The sequence below is a fragment of the Mus musculus genome, chromosome X, assembly GCF_000001635.26.
Source record: "Mus musculus strain C57BL/6J chromosome X, GRCm38.p6 C57BL/6J".
Lineage (NCBI taxonomy): Eukaryota > Metazoa > Chordata > Mammalia > Rodentia > Muridae > Mus > Mus musculus.
This window is the reverse complement of record NC_000086.7, coordinates 148,935,554-148,961,382: the sequence shown is the minus strand read 5'-3', so window position 1 is coordinate 148,961,382 and position 25,829 is coordinate 148,935,554. Positions and strand designations below refer to the sequence as shown.

The 25,829-nt window shown below is 41.0% G+C and overlaps 1 pseudogene; it reads right to left on the bottom strand.

Moving 5' to 3' along the window:
- Positions 1-1,546: 1,546 nt before the first annotated feature.
- Gm15094 lies at positions 1,547-13,713 on the bottom strand (annotated as a pseudogene).
- Positions 13,714-25,829: the final 12,116 nt, after the last annotated feature.

Below are 25,829 nucleotides of genomic sequence, written 5' to 3'. Positions count from 1 at the left end.
ACACAAAGTGTGGAGCTGATGGAAAGGCTATCCAGAGATTGCCCCAACTGGGGATCCATCCCAAATACAGTTACCAAATCCAGACACTATTTCAGGATGCCAAGAAGTGCTTGCTGACAGGAGCCTGATGTAGCTGTCTCCTGAGAGGCTCTACCAGTGCCTGACAAATACAGAGGGGGATGCTCACAGCCAACCGTGGGACTGAGCATTGGTTCCCAAATGGAGGAGCTAGATAAAGTACTGAAGGAGTTGAATGGGGTTGCAGCCCCATAGGAGGAACAACAATATGAACCAACCAGATACTCCAGAGCTCCCAGGGACTAAATGATTAAGCAAAGAGTACACATGGGGGGACACATGGCTCTAGCTGCAAATGTAGCAGAAGATGGTCTTGTTGGACATGAATGGTAGGCCCTTGGTCCTGTGAAGTCTCGATGCCCCAGTGTAGGGTAATTGGAGGGCAGGTAAGTGGGAGTGGGTGGATGGGTGGGGGAATACTATCATTGAAGCAGGGGAGGGTTGGATGGGATAGGGGTTTTGGGGGGTGACTGGGAATGGAGACATTTAAAATGTAAATAAAGAAAATATCCAGTAAGAAATTAAAAATATTAATAAAATACTTATGTTATGTATGTGCATATTTAAACATATGAATGTATGTAGTTTGAATGAAGTTTTACAATTCTAAGTGCCAGCTCTCGGCACAAGGATCATAGACTACCTAACATAAATCCTGTGCTAGGTACAGGAAACCTGCTCTACAAGTGTTAGACACAGGAATAGAAGAGACTCCCAAAATAATATTGGCTACTGCTGTTGCCCTGTTTGCCTCACATAATTTGAAGGCAAGTTTCTACAGCTAAAGACAGAATACACTTTGGAGAGTGGATTTGGAGAAACTGCTGTAAGATATACTTGTTGGGCTTAGACATAAATCACTTGACTAATGTGTACAGGCTCTATCTCAATTTGCACAACAACATACAACCTCACACACATACAAACATGCACTCTCTCTCACACAGATACATACACTCACATACATGAAAACACACAAAGAAGGGGAGATAATTTGTCTGATGAAGCCTTTAAGGCTCCTAAGGAAGGAGATAAAGGAAAGAAACAGGTTGACTACCATTAGTTATATCCTATCATATCAATTTCACACAATTTGTTGGTATATTTTCTTGCTTACTAGCTTGGAAGATGCAAAAGGAGTAGCTACGCTGAGTCGTGCATAGGCCTAGTAGGAAAGGCCAGAAACTGGGAAACAATCTTAAGCCATCGCATATGCATGTGAGTTGATATCATGAGCCACAAAATTGTTCCCATACACTCCTGAATTGGAACAGTGTCTGAAAGACTATCCTTTAGGGATCATTTCTATAGTTTGTTACTAGACAAGTTTTTCCTACTGTGTGCAGCAGTGTCTGAATTGGGAATATACAAATTTAGTTATTAAGACACAGAAATTCTTATACTTTTCTATATCATTCCAAACATTGTACTAACATTGATAAAGTACTGATTTTGTTTCTACCTGTCAATTTCTGGCTCAGTTCCTGGTTCCATTTCTTCCTCTTGGACCATGGTATCTTTCTCCTTCATGAAGCATCCATGACTGGATGCTACTAGATCTCAATGAGGTGTCATAACGATCTCTCCGTGACCGGGTGTTATGAGCTCTCCATGACTGATTATTATGACCTCTACATGACTGGTTGTCATGACCTCTCTGTGACTGGTTGTCATGACCTCTCTGTGACTGGTTGTTCTGACCTCTCCATGACTGGTTAAGATCTCTCCATGACTGGTTGTTATGAGCTCTCATTGCATGGCCATGGTAAGGTCTCCCTGAGTGTTCATGATGAGATTTGCCGTCATGGTTGTGATGAGCTAACCCTGTATGGTTATCATGAGCTCTCCCTCTTTGGCCTTGATTATCTCTCTCTGTGTGGCCAGGATGAGCTATCCCTGAGTGGCTAGGAAGAACTCTCTCTGTATGGGTAAGACAATATCTATCTGAGTGGCCATGTTGAAGCCTAACTGCATGGTTTTGATGTGGTCTACCTGACTAGTCATGGTATGGTCTACCTGAGAGGTCAGGAAATGATCTAGCTGACTAGTCATGGTATGGTCTACCTGAGAGGTCAGGAAGTGGTCTACCTGAGCGATCAGGAAGTAGTCTGACTAATCATGGTGTGGTTTACCTGAGAGGTCATGGTGTGGTCTTACTGAGAGGTCAAGATTTGGTCTATCTGAAAGGTCATGATGTGGTCTATCTGAGACGTCATGATATAGACTATCTGAGAGATCATGGTGTGGTCTATATGAGAGGTCATGATGTGGTCTATTTGAGAGGTCATAGTGTAGTATATCTGAATGGTTATGATGTGGTCTACATGAGAGTTCATGGTGTTGGTCACTGTATAATTATTAGTTCTACCTAGTAGACACGAGATCTATCTAAGTGAAAATAGGAGCTCCCCTTTATCAACTATATGATATTCTGGAATAGTCACCATAAGATCTGCCAATGTGGTGTCATGAGATTGGGAGAGGCCATGTCATCTCCTGGAGAAAAATTGGTTTCTTTCTAGTTGTAGCTATCTCTTTCTTCTGATTGGTTTCCATTCCTCCTTGTTCGATTGTCTCTGCTGACTTGTCATGTCTGCAAAGGGTCCCAGTTATATAATATAAATGAGATAGTCTATGATTTGATTAAGCCATGAGTGTATTTTTCTTTTTTTTAATTTTTTATTAGGTATTTAGCTCATTTACATTTCCAATGCTATACCAAAAGCCCCCCATACCCACCCACCCCCAATCCCCTACCCACCCACTCCCCGTTGTTGGCCCTGGCGTTCCCCTGTACTGGGGCATATAAATTTTGCGTGTCCAATGGGCCTCTCTTTCCAGTGATGGCCGACTAGGCCATCTTTTGATATATATGCAGCTAGAGTCAAGAGCTCCGGGGTACTGGTTAGTTCATAATGTTGTTCCACCTATAGGGTTGCAGATCCCTTTAGCTCCTTGGGTACTTTCTCTAGCTCCTCCATTGGGAGCCCTGTGATCCATCCATTAGGTGACTGTGAGCATCCACTTCTGTGTTTGCTAGGCCTCGGCATAGTCTCACAAGAGACAGCTACATCTGGGTCCCTTCAGCAAAATCTTGCTAGTGTATGCAATGGTGTCAACGTTTGGATGCTGATTATGGGGTGGATCCCTGGATATAGCAGTCTTTACATGGTCCATCCTTTCATCTCAGCTCCAAACTTTGTCTCTGTAACTCCTTCCAAGGGTGTTTTGTTCCCACTTCTAAGGAGGGGCATAGTGTCCACACTTCAGTCTTCATTTTTCTTGAGTTTCATGTGTTTAGGAAATTGTATCTTATATCTTGGGTATCCTAGGTTTTGGGCTATATATCCACTTATCAGTGAGTACATATTGTGTGAGTTCCTTTGTGAATGTGTTACCTCACTCAGGATGATGCCCTCCAGGTCCATCCATTTGGCTAGGAATTTCATAAATTCATTCTTTTTAATAGCTGAGTAGTACTCCATTGTGTAGATGTACCACATTTTCTGTATCCATTCCTCTGTTGAGGGGCATCTGGGTTCTTTCCAGCTTCTGGCTATTATAAATAAGGCTGCTATGAACATAGTGGAGCATGTGTCCTTCTTACCAGTTGGGGCATCTTCTGGATATATGCCCAGGAGAGGTATTGCTGGATCCTCCGGTAGTACTATGTCCAATTTTCTGAGGAACCGCCAGACTGATTTCCAGAGTGCAGGCTTGTACCCAGAAGTGGACAGCTGCAGCATTACAACCCCTTTCTGGGACAACCCTGAAAGACACAGGTGAAGGGAAATCTTCACAGTGGGCAGAACTTCGGGCAGTACACATGGTATTACAGTTTGTTTGCAAGAAGAAATGGCCAGATGTACGATTATTCACTGACTCATGGGCTGTAGTCAATGGATTGGCTGGATGGTCAGGGACTTGGAAAGATCACAATTGGAAAATTGGTGAGAAAGACATCTGGGGAAGAAGTATGTGGATAGATCTCTCCAAATGGGCAAAGGATGTGAAGATATTTGTGTCCCATGTAAATGCTCACCAAAAGGTGACTTCAGCCGAGGAGGAGTTCAATAAGCAAGTGGATAAGATGACCCGTTCTGTGGACAGTCAGCCTCTCTCCCCAGCCATCCCTGTCATTGCTCAGTGGGCACATGAACAAAGTGGCCATGGTGGTCGAGATGGAGGTTATGCTTGGGCTCAGCAACACGGGCTTCCACTCACCAAAGCTGACCTGGCTACAGCTGCTGCTGATTGCCAGATCTGCCAACAGCAGAAACCAACACTGAGCCCCAGATATGGCACCATTCCTCGAGGTGACCAGCCAGCAACCTGGTGGCAGGTTGACTACATTGGACCACTTCCTTCGTGGAAAGGACAGCGTTTTGTTCTTACTGGAGTAGATACTTATTCTGGTTATGGATTTGCTTTTCCTGCACGTAATGCCTCTGCTAAAACCACCATTAACGGACTGACAGAATGCCTTATCTATCGTCATGGTATTCCACACAGTATTGCTTCTGACCAAGGAACTCATTTCACAGCCAGAGAAGTACGACAGTGGGCCCACGATCATGGAATTCACTGGTCTTACCACACTCTCCATCATCCTGAAGCAGCTGGTCTGATAGAAAGATGGAATGGCCTTTTGAAGACCCAGTTACAGCGCCATTTAGGGGGTAACAGCTTGGAAGGCTGGGGTAGAGTTCTTCAGAAGGCAGTATATGCTTTGAATCAGCGCTCGATATATGGTACAGTTTCACCCATAGCCAGGATTCATGGGTCCAGGAATCAAGGGGTGGAAAAAGGAATAGTTCCACTTACTATCACTCCTAGTGACCCTCTAGGAAAATTTTTCCAAGCCTGCAATCCCACCAACAATGGAGGAGTGTTCCTCTTTCTCCACATCCACGCCAGCATCTGCTGTCACCTGAATTTTTGATCTTAGCCATTCTGACTGGTGTGAGGTGGAATCTCAGGGTTGTTTTGATTTGCATTTCCCTGATGATTAAGGATGTTGAACATTTTTTCAGGTGTTTCTCTGCCATTCGGTATTCCTCAGGTGAGAATTCTTTGTTCAGTTCTGAGCCCCATTTTTTAATGGGGTTATTTGATTTTCTGAAGTCCACCTTCTTGAGTTCTTTATATATGTTGGATATTAGTCCCCTATCTGATTTAGGATAGATAAAGATCCTTTCCCAATCTGTTGGTGGTCTTTTTGTCTTATTGACGGTGTCTTTTGCCTTGCAGAAACTTTGGAGTTTCATTAGGTCCCATTTGTCAATTCTCGATCTTACAGCACAAGCCATTGCTGTTCTGTTCAGGAATTTTTCCCCTGTGCCCATATCTTCAAGGCTTTTCCCCACTTTCTCCTCTATAAGTTTCAGTGTCTCTGGTTTTAAGTGAAGTTCCTTGATCCACTTAGATTTGACCTTAGTACAAGGAGAAAAGTATGGATCGATTCGCATTCTTCTACATGATAACAACCAGTTGTGCCAGCACCAATTGTTGAAAATGCTGTCTTTCTTCCACTGGATGGTTTTAGCTCCCTTGTCAAAGATCAAGTGACCATAGGTGTGTGGATTCATTTCTGGGTCTTCAATTCTATTCCATTGGTCTACTTGTCTGTTTCTATACCAGTACCATGCAGTTTTTATCACAATTGCTCTGTAGTAAAGCTTTAGGTCAGGCATGGTGATTCCACCAGAGGTTCTTTTATCCTTGAGAAGACTTTTTGCTATCCTAGGTTTTTTGTTATTCCAGATGAATTTGCAAATTGCTCCTTCTAATTCGTTGAAGAATTGAGTTGGAATTTTGATGGGGATTGCATTGAATCTGTAGATTGCTTTTGGCAAGATAGCCATTTTTACAATGTTGATCCTGCCAATCCATGAGCATGGGAGATCCTTCCATCTTCTGAGATCTTCTTTAATTTCTTTCTTCAGAGACTTGAAGTTTTTATCATACAGATCTTTCACTTCCTTAGTTAGAGTCACGCCGAGATATTTTATATTATTTGTGACTATTGAGAAGGGTGTTGTTTCCCTAATTTCTTTCTCAGCCTGTTTATTCTTTGTATAGAGAAAGGCCATTGACTTGTTTGAGGTTATTTTATATCCAGCTACTTCACCGAAGCTGTTTATCAGGTTTAGGAGTTCTCTGGTGGAATTTTTGGGGTCACTTATATATACTATCATATCATCTGCAAAAAGTGATATTTTGAATTCCTCTTTTCCCATTTGTATCCCCTTGATCTCCTTTTGTTGTCGAATTGCTCTGGCTAATACTTCAAGTATTATGTTGAAAAGGTAGGGAGAAAGTGGGCAGCCTTGTCTACTCCCTGATTTTAGTGGGATTGCTTCCAGCTTCTCTCCATTTACTTTGATGTTGGCTACTGGTTTGCTGTAGATTGCTTTTATCATGTTTAGGTTTGGGCCTTGAATTCCTGATCTTTCCAGAACTTTTATCGTGAATGGGTGTTGGATCTTGTCAAATGCTTTTTCTGCATCTAGCGAGATGATCATGTGGTTTTTGTCTTTGAGTTTGTTTATATAATGGATTACATTGATGGATTTTCGTATATTAAACCATCCCTGCATCCCTGGAATAAAACCTACTTGGTCAGGATGGATGATTGCTTTAATGTGTTCTTGGATTCGGTTAGCGAGAATTTTATTGAGGATTTTTGCATCGATATTCATAAGAGAAATTGGTCTGAAGTTCTCTATCTTTGTTGGGCCTTTCTGTGGTTTAGGTATCAGAGTAATAGTGGCTTCATAAAATGAGTTGGGTAGAGTACCTTCTACTTCTATCTTGTGAAATAGTTTGTGCAGAACTGGAATTAGATCTTCTTTGAAGGTCTGATAGAACTCTGCACTAAACCCGTCTGGTCCTGGGCTTTTTTTGGTTGGGAGACTATTTATAACTGCTTTTATTTCTTTAGGGGATATGGGACTGTTTAGAAGATCAACTTGATCCTGATTCAACTTTGGTACCTGGTTTCTGTCCAGAAATTTGTCCATTTCGTCCCGGTTTCCCAGTTTTTTGAGTATAGCCTTTTGTAGAAGGATCTGATGGTGTTTTGGATTTCTTCAGGATCTGTTGTTATGTCTCCATTTTCAGTTCTGATTTTGTTAATTAGGATTTTGTCCCTGTGCCCTCTAGTGAGTCTAGCTAATGGTTTATCTATCTTGTTGATTTTTCTCAAAGAACCAACTCCTCGTTTGGTTAATTCTTTGAATAGTTCTTCTTGTTTCCACTTGGTTGATTTCACCCCTGAGTTTGATTATTTCCTGCCATCTACTCCTCTTGGGTGAATTTGCTTCCTTTTTTTCTAGAGCTTTTAGATGTGTTTTCAAGCTGCTAGTATGTGCTCTCTCCCGTTTCTTCTTGGAGGCACTCAGAGCTATGAGTTTCCCTCTTAGAAATGCTTTCATTGTGTCCCAAAGGTTTGGGTACGTCGTGGCTTCATTTTCATTAAACTCTAAAAAGTCTTTAATTTCTTTCTTTATTCCTTCCTTGACCAAGGTATCATTGAGAAGAGTGTTGTTCAGTTTCCATGTGAGTGTTGGCTTTCTATTATTTTTTTATTATTGAAGATCAGCCTTAGTGCATAGTGATCTGATAGGATACATGGGACAATTTCAATATTTTTGAATCTGTTGAGGCCTGTTTTGTGACCTATTATGTGGTCAATTTTGGAGAAGGTACCATGACGTGCTGAGAAGAAGATATATCCTTTTGTTTTAGGATAAAATGTTCTGTAGATATCTGCCAGATCCATTTGTTTCATCACTTCTGTTAGTTTCAGTGTGTCCCTGTTTAGTTTCTGTTTCCATGATCTGTCCATTGGTGAAAGTGGTGTGTTGAAGTCTCCCACTATTATTGTGTGAGGTGCAATGTGTGCTTTGAGCTTTACTAAAGTTTCTTTAATGAATGTGGATGCCCTTGTATTTGGAGCATAGATATTCAGAATTGAGAGTTCCTCTTGGAGGATTTTACCTTTGATGAGAACGAAGTGCCCCTCCTTGTCTTTTTTGATGACTTTGGATTCGAAGTCAATCTTATCAGATATTAGGATGGCTACTCCAGCTTGTTTCTTCATACCATTTGCTTGGAAAATTGTTTTCCAGCCTTTCATTCTGAGGTAGTGTCTATCTTTTTCTCTGAGATGTGTTTCCTGTAAGCAGCAAAATGTTGGGTCTTGTTTGTGTAGCCAGTTTGTTAGTCTATGTCTTTTTATGGGGGAGTTGAGACCATTGATGTTAAGAGATATTAAGGAAAAGTAATTGTTGCTTCCTGTTATTTTTGTTGTTAAAGTTGGCATTCTGTTCTTGTGGCTATCTTCTTTTAGGTTTGTTGAGGGATTACCTTCCTGTTTTTTCTAGGGCGTTGTTCCCATTCTTGTATTGGATTTTTTCTGTTATTATCTTTTAAAGGGCTGGATTCGTGGAGAGATAATGTGTGAATTTGGTTTTGTCATGGAATACTTTGTTTTCTCCATCTATGGTAATTGAGAGTTTGAATGGGTATAGTAGCCTGGGCTGGAATTTGTGTTCTCTTAGTGTCTGTATAACATCTGTCCAGGCTCTTCTGGCTTTCATAGTCTCTGGTGAAAAATCTGGTGTAATTCTGATAGGCTTGCCTTTATATGTTACTTGACCTTTTTCCCTTACGGCTTTTAGTATTCTATCTTTATTTAGTGCATTTGTTGTTCTGATTATTATGTGTCGGGAGGAATTTCTTTTCTGGTCCAGTCTATTTGGAGTTCTGTAGGCTTCTTGTATGTTCATAGGCATCTCTTTCTTTAGATTTGGGAAGTTTTCTTCAATAATTTTGTTGAAGATGTTTGCTGGTCCTTTGAGTTGAAAATCTTCATTCTCATCCACTCCTATTATCCGTAGGTTTGGTCTTCTCATTGTGTCCTGGATTTCCTGGATATTTTGAGTTAGGATCTTTTTGCATTTTCCATTTTCTTTGATTGTTGTGCCGATGTACTCTATGGAATCTTCTGCACCTGAGATTCTCTCTTCCATCTCTTGTATTCTGTTGCTGATGCTCAAATCTATGGTTCCAGATTTCTTTCCTAGGGTTTCTATCTCCAGTGTTGCCTCACTTTGAGTTTTCTTTATTGTGTCTACTTCCCTTTTTAGGTCTAGTATGGTTTTGTTCATTTCCATCACCTGTTTGTGTGTTTTTTCCTCTTTTTCTGTAAGGACTTCTACCTGTTTGATTGTGTTTTCCTGTTTTTCTCTAAGGACTTGTAACTCTTTAGCAGTGTTCTCCTGTATTTCTTTAAGTGATTTATTAAAGTCCTTCTTGATGTCCTCTACCATCATCATGAGATATGCTTTTAAATCTAGGTCTAGGTTTTCAGGTGTGTTGGGGTGTCCTGGACTGGACGAAGTGGGAGTGCTGGGTTCTGATGATGGTGAGTGGTCTTGGTTCCTGTTCGTAAGATTTCTACGTTTACCTTTCGCCATCTGGTAATCTCTGGAGTTAATAGTTATATTTGACTCTGTTTAGAGATTGTTCTTCTGGTGATTCTGTTACTGTCTATCAGCAGACCTGGGAGACAGATTCTCTGAGTTTCAGTGCTCAGAGCACTCTCTGCTGGCAAGCTCTCTTACAGGGAAGGTGCGCAGATATCTTGTTTTTGGACCTCCTCTGGCCGAAGAAGAAGGCCCAAAACAGGGCCTTTCTCAGAAGCTGTGTTGCTTTGGCAGTATCCAGAAACTGTCAGCTTCTGTGGTGCAGACTCTCACCTGTGCAGACTAAATTCCTAAGTTCCAGGGAGTCCTGGAATCAAGATAGCGACCGCTGCTGCTGAGGCTGAGGCCGCCTCCCAAGCCAGGTGGACACCTGTCCTCTGGTCCGGACGGTGGCCGGCTCTCTGCGGCCCACCAAGGGTGCTGCCTCAGCGGCTCTCTGCTTCCGCCTGTCCCAGAAGCTGTCCGGTTCTCTGGCGCACCCTCTCACCTGTTCAGACTAATTTCCTAAGTTCTGCTGAGTCCCGGAACCAAGATGGCGACCGCTGCTGCTGAGGCTGAGGCCTCCTCTCTTTCTTCTGATTGGTTTCCATTCCTCCTTGTTCGATTGTCTCTGCTGACTTGTCATGTCTGCAAAGGGTCCCAGTTATATAATATAAATGAGATAGTCTATGATTTGATTAAGCCATGAGTGTATGTTTTCGATATTTTCTTTATATACATTTCATATGGTATTCCGAAAATTCCAAAAACCCTCCTTCCACCCTGCTCCCCTACTGAACCACTCCTGTGCCTTGGCCCTCACATTCCCCTGTACTAGGGCATATAAAGTTTGCAATACCAAGGGGCCTTTATTCCCAGTGATGGCCAATTAGGCCATCTGCTACATATGCAGCTAGAGACACGAGCTCTGGGGTACTGTTAAATTCATACTGTTCTTACACCTATAGGTTTGCAGACCCCTTCAGTTCAATGTGTACCTTCTCTACCTCCTCCATTGGGAGCCCTGTGTTCCATCCTATAGATGACTGTGAACATCCATTTCTCTATTTGCCAGGCACTGGCATAGCCTCATACGAGATAGCTATAACATGGTCCCTTCAGCAAATTCTTTCAGGCATATGAAATAGTGTCTGAGTTTGGTGGCTGATTATGGGATGGATCCCTGCGTGGGGAAGTCTAGGGATAGTCCATCCTTTCATCTTAGCTCCATTCTTTGTCTCTGTAACTCCTTTCATGGGTATTTTGTTCCCTATTCTAAGGAGTAATGAAGTATTCACCCATTGGTCTTCCCTCTTCTTGATTTTCTTGTATTTTGCAAATTGTATCTTGGGTGTTCTATGTTACTGGGCTTATATTCACTTATCAGTGAGTTCATATCTAATGACTTCTTTTGTGATAGGGTTACCTCACTAAGGATGATATCCTCCACATACATCCATTTGTCCAAGAATTTCATAAATCCATTTTTAATAGCTGAGTAGTACTCCATTGTGTAAATGTACCATATTTTCTGTATCCATTCTTCTGTTGAGGGACATCTGGGTTCTTTTCAGCTTCTGGCTATTATAAATAAGGTTGCTATGAACATATTGGAGCATATGTTCTTATTACCAGTTGGAACTTCTTCTGGGTATATGCTCAGGAGAGGTATTGATGGATCATCCAGGAGTATGATATCCAATTTTCTGAGGAACCTCCACAATGACTTCCAGAGTGGTTGTACAAGGTTTCAATCCCACCATCCATGGAGGAGTGTTCCTCTTTCTCCACATCCTTGCCAGCATCTGCTGTCACCTGAATTTTTGATCCTAGCCATTCTCACTGGTGTAAGGTGGAATCTCAGTGTTGTTTTGATTTGCATTTCCCTGATGATTAAGGATGTTGAACATTTTTTCAGGTGCCTCTCAGCCATTAAGTCTTCCCCAGTTGAGAATTCTTTGTTCAGCTCTGAACCCCATTTTTAATGGGGTTATTTGAATTTCTGGAGTCCAGCTTCTTGAGCTCTTTGTATATATTGGATATTATTCCCCTATCAGATTTAGGGTTGGTAAATATCCTTTCCCAATCTGTTGGTGGCCTTTTTGTCTTATTGGCAGTATCTTTTGCCTTACAGAAGCTTTGCAATTTTATGAGGTACCATTTGTCAATTCTTGATCTTATCGCTCAAGCCATTACTGTTCTTTTTAGGAATTTTTCCCTGTGCCCATATATTCGAGGTTTTTCCCTAATTTCTCCTCTATTAATTTCAGTGTCGCTACAGTGTACTTACATATAATAACAAATAAATCTTTAAAAAAAAAAAAAAAAAGGGCTGGCGAGATGGCTCAGCGGGTAAGAGCACCCGACTGCTCTTCCGAAGGTCCAGAGTTCAAATCCCAGCAACCACATGGTGGCTCACAACCATCCGTAACAAGATCTGACTCCCTCTTCTGGTGTGTCTGAAGACAGCTACAGTGTACTTACATATAATAACAAATAAATCTTTAAAAAAAAAAAATTTCAGTGTCTCTGATCTTATGTGGAGCTAATTGATCCACTTAGACTTGAGCTTTGTACAAGGAGATAAGAATTGATCAATTCACATTCTTCTTCATGATAACCACCAATTGTGCCACCACCATTGGTTGAGAATGCTGTCTTTTTCCCACTGGATGGTTTTAGGTCCATTGTCAAAGATCAAGTGACCAAAGCTGTGTGGATTCATTTCTGGTTCTTCAATTTTATTCCATTTATCTACCTGTCTGTCACTGTACCAGTATCATGCAGTTTTTAATCACAATTGCTCTGTAGTACAGCTTAATGTCATGCATGGTAATTCCACCACAGGTGCTTTTATTGTTCAGAATAGTTTTTCATATCCTAGGTTTTTTTATTTTTCCAGATGAATTTGCAAATTGCCCTTTCTAAGTCAATGAATAATTGAGTTTGAATTTTGATGGGGATTGTGTTGAATCTGTAAGTGCATATTTAAAGAGATTTACGTATGTAGTTTGAATGAAGTTTTACAATTCTAAGTGCCAGTTCTTGCAACAAGGATCATAGACTACCTAACATACGCCCTGGGCTAGGTATGGGAAACCTCCTCTTCAAGTGTTAGACACAGGAATAGAAGAGACACCCAAAATAACATAGCTTATGGCTGTTGCCCTGTTTGCCTCACATAATTTGAAGGCAAGAACATACAGCTAAAGAGAGCATACACTTTGGAGAGTGGATTTGGAGAAACTGCTGTAAGATATACTTGTTGGGCTGAGGTTGTGTCTTAGACATAAATCACTTGCCTAATGTGTACAGACTCTATCACAATTAGCACAACAACAACATACAAACTCACACACAAACAAACATACACACTCTTTCATACAGATATATACACTCACATACATACAAACACACACAGAGGGGGAGATAATTTGCCTGATAAAGTCGTAATGACTCCTAAGCAAGGAGATAAAGTAAAGAAACAGGTTGATTACCATGAGTCATACTCTATCATATCAATTTAGCATAATCTGTTGGTATATTATCTTGCTTACCAGCTTGGAAGATGCAAAGGGAGTAGCTACTCTGAGTAGTGCATAGGCCTAGTAGGAAATGCCAGAAACTAGTAAACAATCTTAGGCAATTGCATATGCATGTGAGTTGATATTATGAGCCAGAAAATTATTCCAATACATACCTGAATTGGAACAGTGTCTGAAAGACTATCCTTTCAAGGATATTTCTATAGTTTGTTAGTAGACAAGTTTCTCTGACGGTGTGGAATAGTGTCTGAATTGAGAAAATACAAATTTAGTTATTTAGACACAGATATGGGGGCTAGAGAGATCCTCAGCGGTTAGGAGCACTGACTGATCTTCCAAAGGTCCTGAGTTCAAATCTCAGCAACCACATGGTGGCTCATAGCCATCTGTAGTGAGATCTGATGCCCTCTTCTGGTGTATCTGAAGACAGCTATAGTGTACTTACTTATAATAAATAAATAAATCTTTTTAAAAAGACACAGAAATGCTTATACATTTCTATATCATTCCAAACATTGTACTAACATAGATAAAGTACTGATTTTGTTTCTACCTGTCAATTTCTGTCTTAGTTCCTGGTGGTGATGCAGCCCTTGGTCCATTTCTTCCTCTTCAACCATGGTATCTTTCTGCTTCATGAAACATCCATGACTGGATGGTACTAGATCTCAATGAACGGTCATAATGATCTCTCTGTGACCAGATGTTACAAGCACTCCATGAATGATTATTATGACCTCTCCATGTCTGGTTGTCACTGCCTCTCTGTGACTGGATGTTATGATCTCTCCATGACTGGTTGTTATGAGCTCTCCATGACTAGTTGTTTTGAGCTTTCCCTGCATGACCATGATAAGCTCTCCCTGAGTGGTCATGATGAAATGTGCTGTCATAATAAGATGAGCTAACTATGTATGGTTATCATGAGCTCTCCCTCTTTGGACTTGATTATCTCTCTCTGTATTGCCAGGATGAGCTATCCTTGAGTGGCTGGGAAGAACTCTCACTGTATGCTTAAGATGAAATCTATGTGAGTGGCCATGTTGAAGCCTAACTGTATGGTTATAATGTGGTCTACATGAGTAGTTATGAAGTGGTCTGAGAGTTCATGGTGCAGTCTATCTGAGTGGTCATGATATGGTCTACCTGATTACTCATGGTATGGTCTACTTGAATTATCATGAGTTTGTCTACCTGAGTGGTATTGACATGGTGTACCTAAGTAGTCATGATGTGGTCTACCTGAGAGGTCATGAAGTGGTCTGAGTGGTCAAGATGTGGTCTAACTGGTAGGTCATGGTATGGTATATCTGAGTGGTCATGGTGTAGTATATCTGAGCAGTCATGGTGTGGTATACCTGAGAGGTCATGAAGTGGTCTACCTGAAAGTTCATGGTGTGGTCTGAGAGGTCATGGTATGGTCTACCTGATAGGTCAGGATATGGTCTATCTGAGAGTTCATGGTGTGGTCTCTCTGAGAGGTAATGGTGTGGTATACCTGAGAGGTCATGATATGGTCTAACTGCTTACTCATGATATGGTCTACTTGAATTATCATGTGGTTGTCTACCTGATAGGTCATGAAGTGGTTTAACTGGGAGGTCCTGGTGTGGCATTCCTGAGAGGTCAGGATGTGGTCTAACTGAGAGTTCATGATGCAGTCTATCTGAGAGGTCATGATACAGTCTATCTGGGATGTTAATGGTGTAGTCTAACTAATAGGACATGATATGGTCTATCTGAGAGGTCATAGTGTACTATATCTGAATGGTTATGATGTGGACTTTCTGAGAGGTCATGGTGTGGTCTATCTGTATAGCTACTAGTTCTACCTGAATAGACATGAGATCTATCTGAGTGGATAGGAGCTCTCCTGAATCAGCTATGTGATCTTCTGGAATAGTGGCCATGATATCTGCCAATGTGGTGGTCATGAGATTGGGAGAGGCCATGTAATCACCTGAAGAAAAATTGGTTTCTTTCTAATTTTAGCTGTCTCTCTTCTGATTGATTTCCATTGCTCCTTGTTCATCTGTCTCTGTTGACTTGTCTTGTCTGCAAAGGATCCCAGTTATATAATATAAATAAGACAGTCGATGATTTATTTAAGCCATAAGTGTATATTTTAAACCCCTCCTTCTTTTCTTACTTCCTCTCTTCCTCCCCTCCTTTGCTTTTTTGAGAAGTTCTCATTAAAATGTTTAGGTTAGACTGAAACATGTGATTCTCATGAAGTTTGGAATTATAGGCTTGTACCACCACATCAGCTTCTTAAGACTATTTCTGTCAGTGATTTTCTCATAGAATGAATGACAATACTTTTTATGTACTAGTTTATGGAACTAAACTAAACACCATGTCACTTTCACAAGGATAATTATATGAATGTAACATAAAAATAATGAAAATTAGGTGTCTTGTGCATTTTACCAACTAAACCATTTGGCATCCTAATTAAGAAAAAAGAGATATTTTGGGTGGAGCTTGTAGAATTTTATGACAACCAGTAACTTACTACATATTCAATTGTGATCTTGAACTTTTAAACTCCCCCTTCATCCTCTTCAACACTAGGATTAAAGACACTTGCCACTACAAATGGTACTATATTGTAATGAGAATTGAACTCAGGGTTTCATGCACGCTAGCTAATTACCCTACCAAATGAGCTACATCTACATTTAAGAATATTCTGTAATACAACTCCTTAAGATCAAATAAAATATTCCAAATTATTCTCTCACCACTGGTCATTAAAAATTTATATTTGAATGTAAACAAATACTTAATTCTAGGGAGAAAAACTAAGTGAGTGGAAAAGAAATGCTATAAAGGTAGCAAAAAGTTGGCTTGGTACAATTGAAATAAATGGATCTGGTAATAACTTAGCTTTATTTTCATTCTTTTCAGCTCTTAAACCAGAGAGGCAGATTAGTGAATCACTCAAAAGGAGACAGTAAACACTTTGACAAGTGTCTATGATAATCCATAAGAGTAAGTGACTAACATTATACGGACAGTACTAAAAAATCTAGCTTTAAACTAGTATATGTTGCTTAGCAAGCAAAATACCCCTATATTTGGCATTACCATGCCCTGCTAAAACACTTCTAAATGGTCAAAGTAACTGATATTAGGAAGAAAGTGCTAGCACAGAGAATATTATAAATGCAAAACTTGAATATAATTATAAACTAATCATATTTATGTAAGGAATATTTTCTGGGCTGGGATTGTAGCACAGTTGTCCAGTACATACTCAGCATGAAAAGGGCAATGGTTCTCATAAGAAATTATTTACATCAAATCAGGTACTACAAGATTCATAAACTTAAGGAACTAAATTCTAATTTTCTTATAATAGTGAAAACTATTGTGTATTTTATCCATGATATGTGTGGGTGTGTATTCTGTGGTGTGCATGCAGAAGTCAGAAGCCAACGTTGCATGAACCTACTTTCTCCACCAACTTCTACAAGGATCCCAGAGATCCAACTTAATTAGTTAGGCATATGTGGCAAGAACCTCTCAAAACATTTTTATATAGTCAGGGTGTAATAGCTCTTGCCTATAAACCTAGCACTTGTCTCATTGCTACCAGAAATTTGGTTGCATGCAAGGTTCACTATCACCACTTTGGTTTTCTTTACTTTTCTCAGTGATGCAATTCTTGAATGGTTCAAAACTATTTGCAATGCATAGATGATTTCAATTTCAATATATTTTACAATATTTTCAGTTGGGAGTATCTTGGACAACAGCAAAAGTGAACAAATTTTTTTCTTTCTAAATTTATCAACTATACCCTAAACTTCGGCCTGGGGATGTAGTTAAATTGGTAGAGTCCTTGTCTATCATACATATCTCCCTTGGCTGGAGCCTATGCACTCCATAAAACTAGGAGTAATGGTACAGTGTCTGTAATTCCAGAAGATGGAAAGGAGAGAATCTGGAGTTAATGTCATCACTACATAGGCAGTCTGGCTTCCATGAAATATCATTTCAAACCAACAAAGATAAAAATCAAAAAACCCTTTAAGGAGCCTAGGATGGTTCTCAGTGGTAGAACACTTGCTTAGTGAGTGTAAAGTCCTGGGTCCAATCCATGAAAATAAACAAATAAAACAAACAAACAAAGGAAAACCTAAACCTAAACCAAATCAAACCAAACCAAAATTAGTATCAAAAATCTCATCCTGCAAGTTCTAGACCAGTTTCTGTCAAACTCACTTGTTCCAGTCAGAAGGAAGTATTTCATCTCTGCACCACAGAATGGAGACTGTGCTTAAAATTGTAACATATTCCTTCACCAAATAATGTTCCCAGAATTGCCTCTATGTGTGTGTGTGTGTGTGTGTGTGTGTGTGTGTGTGTGTGAGAGAGAGAGAGAGAAAGAGAGAGAGAGAGAAAGAGAGAGAGAGAGAAAGAGAGAGAGAGAGAGAGAGAGAGAGAAAGGGTGAGAGCACACACTTATGAGCTTCAAGGAGGTTGAGTGAAGGTGTCATCAGGTGTCCTGCTCTTACTTTCCAAATTCCTCCCTTGAGATAGGGCATCTTACAGTACTTCGAGCTAAGTCACAGCTAGTCAGATCCTATCTCCATTCTAAGAACACTGGGATTACAGATGTACCCTTGACCAAGACCAAGCTCTGCTTTTTGTATGGGTTCCAGGTCCTCATTCTTCTTTTGCATGTGCTCTTACCCTGTAGGCAATTTTCCTGTTCAAACACTGTTTAATACCAGATGCCTATATAATAGCTTAAAATGCCCTATCCCATTCCCACTCTCCCTCCCTCTATGAGGGTGCTCATCTACCCACCTGAGCACTCCCTTCTTCCTGCTCTGGCATTTCCTTACACCAGAGCAATGAACACCCTCAGGCCCAAAGACTTCTCATCCTTCTCTACCTCATATGTGACCAGCAACATGGGTTCCTCCATGTGTATTCTTTGCTTGGTGGTCTACTTCCCGGGAGCTATGGGGGTGGGGGTGGTGGAGTCTGGCCTGTTGACACTGTTACTCCATCCATGGGGCTGCAAAACCCCCTCAGCTCCTTCAATGTCTTCTCCAACTCCTCCATCATGGAACCCCAAACTCAGTCCAATGGCTGGCTGTGAGCATCTACCCTACCTCTGTATCAGTCAGGCTCTGGCACAGCCTTTCTGGAGATAGCCATTTCAAGTTAACATCAGCAAACACTTCCCAGCATCCAAGCTGCCTTGGATGCAAGCTGCTTTTCTAGGTGATTGGCCGTGCTGAGGATAAAACTCAGTACTTTGTGCATGCTCATCAAGCACTCTGCCAACTAAGCTGTACCCTACTTCTGAACAAACACAGTTTACAAATGCAGGCCTTTGACTGTTCTCCTGTTTTTATTTTTTTTATTTTATTTGTATTATTCCTTTTATGCATTTACGTTTCAAATCATATCCCCTTCCCTGTTACCCCTCCACAAACTCCACCTCCTCATTCTCCCCACTCTCCTTTGACTTGATGAGGGTGCTCCTCCACATACTCACCCACTCCCACCTCACAGATCTAGCTTCCCACTACACTGGGGCATCAAGCCTCCACAGGACCAATGGCCTCCCTTCCCATTGATATCAGATAAGCCCACCCTATGCTACATATGTACCTAGTGTCATGGATCCTACAACTGCTGTCCCCAAATCACCATAGCCACACCATCAAAAGGAGAACAGAATTGGATTGGCAAGATGTTGTTTCACAAGCCATACTACGGTCATTTAAAAAGAAAATCAAAAGCAAAACCAAAGAACCCTGTTTTTTAAAATGTATGTTTTGCACATCGTTGAGACCAGGTATCACTTTGCGGTTCAGATTTTACTTAAAATTACATAAACCTGTTTCACCTGCCCCAGTCTTCTGGGTACAGGGTGAGCCTCCACGTCCAGTCTTTTATGAAGAGCCTGAAAACAATCTGTCTGTGGACCTGGAGTAGGAAACTGAGGGTCTTGTGAATACAACATTCAGATCTACATCCACTATGCTCCATTACTGGAGGGGGATTATAAGCATGTACCATTATATTGAATGCAGGTATTTATCTGTGTTAGGCATGTAAAGTACAAGGATAACTACATTTCCAGGTGTGTGCTCTCCATTTTTATACAGGAATGATCCCATACAACATTTATTAAAAACTCAAGCAAAGAAATTTTAGACTTTGGACCCTCGTTGGCTTGTAAATTGTATTAATATTTTTATCTGAAAGCATTAATTTTGTGAGAGCATTATTCAATAATTACAAAATATTAATACAAGACAAGTTTTCTACACACTGAATCACAACTGAGAAAGTACTTCATACAGTGGACACTCTAAAGAATGTGACAGAGGAGATGGGGGAAAATTCATGAGTCTCTGCTCCAGTACATGGGAGACCCTGGGTTTCATCACCTATGATGGGTGGAGACAAGTTAAGTGACAGGTTTCTCTCACTCTCTGAGATTCATGCTATACTTATTTCCAGAAGCCTTAAAAATGGGGATTGTACAGATTTCCTTAGTGGCTTTCTTAACTAGATAATTGGAAATTTAAGAAGAGAGCATTGCTCATTGCTCACATATTAGAGTGCCAAGTGTTAAATTAATAGTGTACACTCCATAAATATTTTTGTGACTATAGTTGAGGACATCTGTTATGCTGTCTTGTTAATGCAAGAGAATACCACAGAACTCTGAAACAGGACTTTTTTGTTTTACTGTCCAAAAGATACACTTGGTAAACAGAGAGCCACAATTTTAGGCATTTGTTTGCTTTTAAATCCAATTCTGGTATATTTAACACCTTTTACCTTAAGTAACATTTATAATGTACTTTGGGATATTACTAATATTGGCAAGTATAAGAATGACATCTTGGACCTTTTATATATTTATTTTGTAAGTATTTGTATGTGCATATCTATGTGGCCATGTACTTGCATGTGTGTTCTGGAAAGCATTGTATGGATTTTGATACCAGGGACCTGTAGTTAGATAGCCATGTTTTGGATCTCTTGGCCCCAGAACCCAGTAGCAGAAAAAAAAGGGGGGGGGGAACTGGGGTTGAAGCGTGCTCAATAGGCAGTCTGAAAGGAAAGATATTTTCTAAACGAAAAAAAACAAAAAAAAACAAAAAAAAACAAACAAAACAAAACAAACAAACAAACAAAAAAAAACAGTTACTACCTCTTCATCTATCCATACCCTCCAAAAATCCCAACTTTAGACTCTCATATTGGCTTGGTACACCGCAAAGAATATAAGACTGAAAGTTCTGCCATTAGTTAAGGAAATTAATACGCTAATATGGCAGACCAGAAAGTGACCCTTTATTCTCTTCCTCCTCAAACAACTTCTAATAATGTTTCCTAAGAACAATCAAGGAAACCAAGGAAATTAATGCTCACTTCTTCTGTCACTTGAAATATAAATATTTAAAATTTTACTTTTAGGCACATGGCTTTAGAGACAAGATTACTCTGCTCCCAGGGGGCATTTTCACAAAGTTCAACCGCTGGGCTGGAAAACCTGGAAGAACTTTATCATGCCACAAGCTTTTCTACTAGCTCCTTAAATGTATTCTCTGTTGTATACTAGGGAAATCCTGATCATTACTAACGGGCTCTAAATAATTCTGTTCACACTAATTTCAATTTGTTTTATTTCTTTTCATTTTGATTTCTCAGTTCATCTTTTTGGTTATTTTGCCTCCATTTTGCCTGTGACACAAGTGTGTACCTGATGCCTGTGCAGTCCAGAAGACGGCCATGTGATGGGAATCAATCCATGTTGTTTGAGGAAACAGTCCACCCAATGTTCTTAACTATATGGTGTCAGAGGTGAGAAAAAAATAGGATTGAAAGAAAGATGAAATTTCAAGACCTGTAAGTCATAAAAAGTACTCAGAAATTGTTGGTTGTTTGTGAGCCTAGAGGCTGCCTGGGGCTGAGAAAAAGGAAAAACAAACCCAGGTATGCCCTGTAGTTAAAACATTACTGGGAATAGCTTAACCTTAAAGATAAAGAGGAATGTGAGGACATACAGATCTATCTAAACTGAGTCAACAACTCACAGAACTCTGACACCCTGCACATACATGTAATTTTTCTGCTGATGTTTGAATAAGACAATAGTGTGTCACTATGCTCAATTCCACACCCCTAAGCCCCTTACCCCATAAAAACTCCTAGCTTTCGAGCCTCGTGGCTGACATCCTTATCTCCTGTGTGGGATGCATGTGAGTTTGGAGCTCCATAATTAAACTACCTTGTCTAATTACATCAAGATGGCCCTTCGTGATTTTTTTGGGTGCACACCATATAGGGTATTGAGTAGGGGATTCCCCACTATGTTCTATCATTTGAAGGTCCCACCGAGATCTGCTTGACACCAAGGAACCCTGAAAGACCCCTTGGAGGTACGTTTGTTTGTGTGCGTCTTGTATGTTGTCTGTTGTCTAAGTGTCTAAGTGTGGCACCACTGAATTTGTGTCTTGGTTTTTCAGTTGAGATTGTGGGTTTGAGTCCCACCTTGTGTCTTGGTTTTTCAGTTCTGGTGTTCTGTATTCTGGCAGCTGCCACTGTGGACTGTGAGGGCCTAGTGGCTGCAGGAGGAAGACATTCTAAGGCTCCTTAGGCTGCATCCTTGGAAGACATTCCAAGGGTGACCCTGGAGGAAGTGCCCAGGGTGAGGGACAGTTAGAAAGGTCTGACTGTCATCTGGCAGAGTATGAAAAATAAGGTGCTTTTTCTGCCAGAAATGGAGTCGATGTGGAATCTGACCCCCGTCAGGAAGTCAGGTTTGGCTGGTTGTACAAGTCCAGGCATGGACAAGTGTGCTTAGATATATTGGTGTTTTTTCTTTGTTGCTGTTTTGTTTTTGTTTGTGGTTTTTGTCATGGGACATGGACACTGTACATAGGAGGTAAAGTGGAATCCCTTCCTGCCGGTCTGTTTGTATGTTTGTGTTTGTATGTCTGTCTGATTTGTTCACTTGTGTGTCCTCCATTATACCACCTTCTGATTCTGTTTTGCTTTTGTTTTGTCTGGTTTCAAGTCTGGTTTTGGTCCCAAGGGGTTGACTAATTATCTTGGTTTTCTTTTAGGCCAGTCTCAGGTTCTGGGGGCCTTCCCATGGAGAGAGGCCCATTTGGGTTGGTTGCAGTGACAGTGAGACATGCCAAAACGCTGGTTGATGCTCTGGTGTCAAGCTGGGAAGTTGGATCTGAAACAGTCCTTCTCAACCCAGCAGCAGCTAGGGTTCAGTATATGCCTGGAACAGATAGTGTCAGGCTATCTCTGGAAACCGAGTGTGAGACGCCCTGTATTGGTCTTGCTTGTGTTTGTCATTTCTGTGGTACTGTGATTCTATGGTGGTTGCTTGAAAACGGTTTCTGTGTGTGTCTTGTGTGTCTCTTTGTGTTCAGACTTGGACTAACAACTGACGACTGTTTTTGAGTTATGCCCTCTGAAATAAGCCTAAGAATCCTGTCAGATACCTATGCTGACCACTTCCTTTCAGATCCTCAGCTGCCCTGCCTCCCACTCCAACTCCAGGGAGCAGCCAGCAGGTCACTGTGGTCCTGCCCATGGACCTGGAGCCTAGGGAGAAATAAGATCAGGAAACTCGGAGAAAAAGAGGGGTGGTCCCTGAGAAGTCAGTGGCCCTGGATATTGTGGCTGCTGAAGGGGAGATAGAGGAGGCTGTGGGAGTGGCCGGCCAAGTGCGCCACGGGTTCCCTGGCTGCTTCTCATTCCCCTGTCCCCTGTATCCAGTCTCTTGTTAAAAGAAAAAGTGCTTTCACTTTGAGATATTGGTGGCCCGGTACAGCCAGCTGTGAGAGCTGTGCTCCCTTCCCTGCCCTACATGTTTTCTCTTCTAGGGAATCCCCGCCCTGAGCTGCTGGCAGTGAGTCTGTTCCAAGCTCCAGTGAGGGAGGAATCTGCCCACTTGGGGTTTCTGTTCAAGGTAAGGAGCACCTGCGAATCTAACTGCCAGGCTCTGATGGGGGTCTCATCTCTATAGGACTAAAAAGTGACCCAACAATCTGACCAAGCTAATAGGAAGTTACAGAAGTTAAGAGAAGGACAGGGTAAGTCGGTAAGAAAGTGCAGAGGAAGAGAAACGAAGGAAGGATAGAGGTCTGCAAAGAAGTGAGCTAAGAGCAAAGCTTCAGCATACTCAGGAGAGATGGATGACAGTGGTAAATAGAGAGCTTAACAGTGAAGAAAAGTAAAAATAGAGATGAAGGAGATTAGAAAAGTCTGAGATGAGAGAGATACTCTAAAGGAATAAATATTCAGAGGAAGAACCAGTAAATAAGAGTCAGACAAGAAGAAGAGTTAAGGAAACATGAGGCTGACAAAGACAGAGACCAGAGACAGAATCAGAGATGTGCTGTGAGACAGAAAGATTAACCAGGGTAGAAGAGAACTATGAAAGAAGATAAGTGACAGGATAAAGATGTGATAATTAGATAACATCCAAAGGAAACAAAGACAAAGAGGAGGAACAAAAGATATATATATATATATATATATATATATATATATATAGAGAGAGAGAGAGAGAGAGAGAGAGAGAAAACATTATATGAGATCTCCGTTACAGTTAGGAAACAGGAGCAAAGAGAGGTAAATGACAAAGATTAGAACCTAGCAAAGTGGCACATTCTAATAATGCTAGCACTTAGAAATGATCTGTAAGAAACAGGAAGCCAGAGAATTAAAAAGAGAAAAGAGAAATGAAATTCTGGCCACAAAAGTCAGGGAAAATAGAAAACTTAGATAGTACCTGGCAACAAAAGAAAGCTTTTGGCTAAAGATCAATGTGTTTACTGTAAAGAAAATGGCACTGGGTGAGAGACTGCCCCAACAAAAAGAAGAGGAGCCCCCCTCATGTCCAAACCCTTCACCTGTTCGTGGCTAAAAGTAAAGAGATAGCAAAAGGGGTGCTAACACAGAAGCTGAGTCCTTAGAAGAGGCCGGTGGCCTACCTGTGGAAGCAGCTAGAATACAGACTGTGTTTCATATTCCCCCACCGACCAGTGCAAAACAAGTTAGAAAAGTTCCTGGGCACTGCAGGCTTTTGCAGATTGTGGATTTCAGGTTTTGCTGAATTAAAGAGATAAACAGCCCTTCATATAGAGAAATAAGGAACAACAGGCCTTGGATGCCATTAAGACTGACTTAAAGTTGTTCCCAGCTTTGGGACTCCTAGATGTGACTGAGAACAAAGGTATTGCTAAAGAGGTTCTTACTCAGAGATTGGGACACTGGAAAAGACCTGTGGCATACTTGTAAGAAATTAGACCCGGTGGCTGTAGAATGACCTGCTTGTCTGCACATAGTGGCTTCTGGTCAAAGATGCAGATAAATTGACTCTGAGACAAAACTTGGCACATGCCCTAGAAAGTGTGGTTCAGCCCCCCTGACTGATGGCTGACTTCTTGAAAACATTATCCAACCGTTCTCCTGAATGACGGACACATTATCAGTGCTTTTTGTTGACTGAACGAGTGACCTTCACTACCCTACTGGCTGAGACTTCACCTACTCATCACTGTGATGACATTCTGGCAAAAGAAACTGATACTCGAAATGATCTGAAGGATCAGATCAGCCTTGGCCTGAGAGTTTGAGCTGGTACATGGATGGCAGTAGCCTCGAGGTTGAAGGTAAGCAGAAGGTGGGGACAACAGCTCAGTAGTAGACAGAAAGCTGAACTTGTGGCTTTGATACAAGCTCTATAAATGGTAAAAGAGGAGGAGTCTACACTGACAGCAGGTATGCTTTTGCCACTGTACAGAGCAATATACAGACAAAGAGGGCTGTTGACATCTGCAGAGAAAGGCGTAAGTTGCTGTGGCTAAAAGAAATCAGATGGCAGATCAAACCACCAAACAGGTATGCCAAAGAGCAGTGATCCTGGCAGTCTGAAGACTATCAAGTTATAGACAAATTAAGACTGGTAAAAGAAACCCTGTATAGAATAGTAGAAACTGGAGAAAGAAAACTAGTCCTACCATGGGAAGACAGACCCGACATCTACTGAGAGGTAGACTTTACTGAGAAAAATATGTGTATGAATACCTTCTGGTTTTTGTGAACATTCTCAAGATGGATAGAAGCTTTTCCCTGTAAAAATGAGACTGTTCAGATAGTCATCAAGATTATTAAAGAAAAATTTTCCAAGGTTCGAAGTGCCAAAAGCAATAGTGTCAGATAATGGCCCTGTCTTTGTTGCCCAGGTAAGTCAGGATGTGGCCAAGTATTTAGAGGTCAAATGAAAATTACATTGTGTGTACAGACCTCAGAGCTCAGGACAGATAGAAAGAATGAATAGAACTCTAAAAGAGTTCTTGACAAAATTAATCATGGAGACTGGCACAGACGTGGTGCTCCTTCCCCTTGCCCTATTTGGAACTCGAAATACTCCATCTTGATTCAGCCTTACTCTTTTTGAGATCCTTTATGGGACTTCCATGCCCATCACTGTCTTAAATGATGTGTTTAAACCTATGTTGTTATAATAATTATCTGTATGATAACTTAAAAGGTGGTGCAGAAAGTAGTCTGGTCACAACTGGCTACAGCAAATGAGCCGGGTTCCCCAAAGACATCTCACCAGTTCTAGCCAGAGATCTGATCTATGTATATCTACATCATGCACAGACCCTCAAGCCTCGCTAGAAGGGCCCCTGCCAAGTTCTCTTTACTATTCCTTCATATT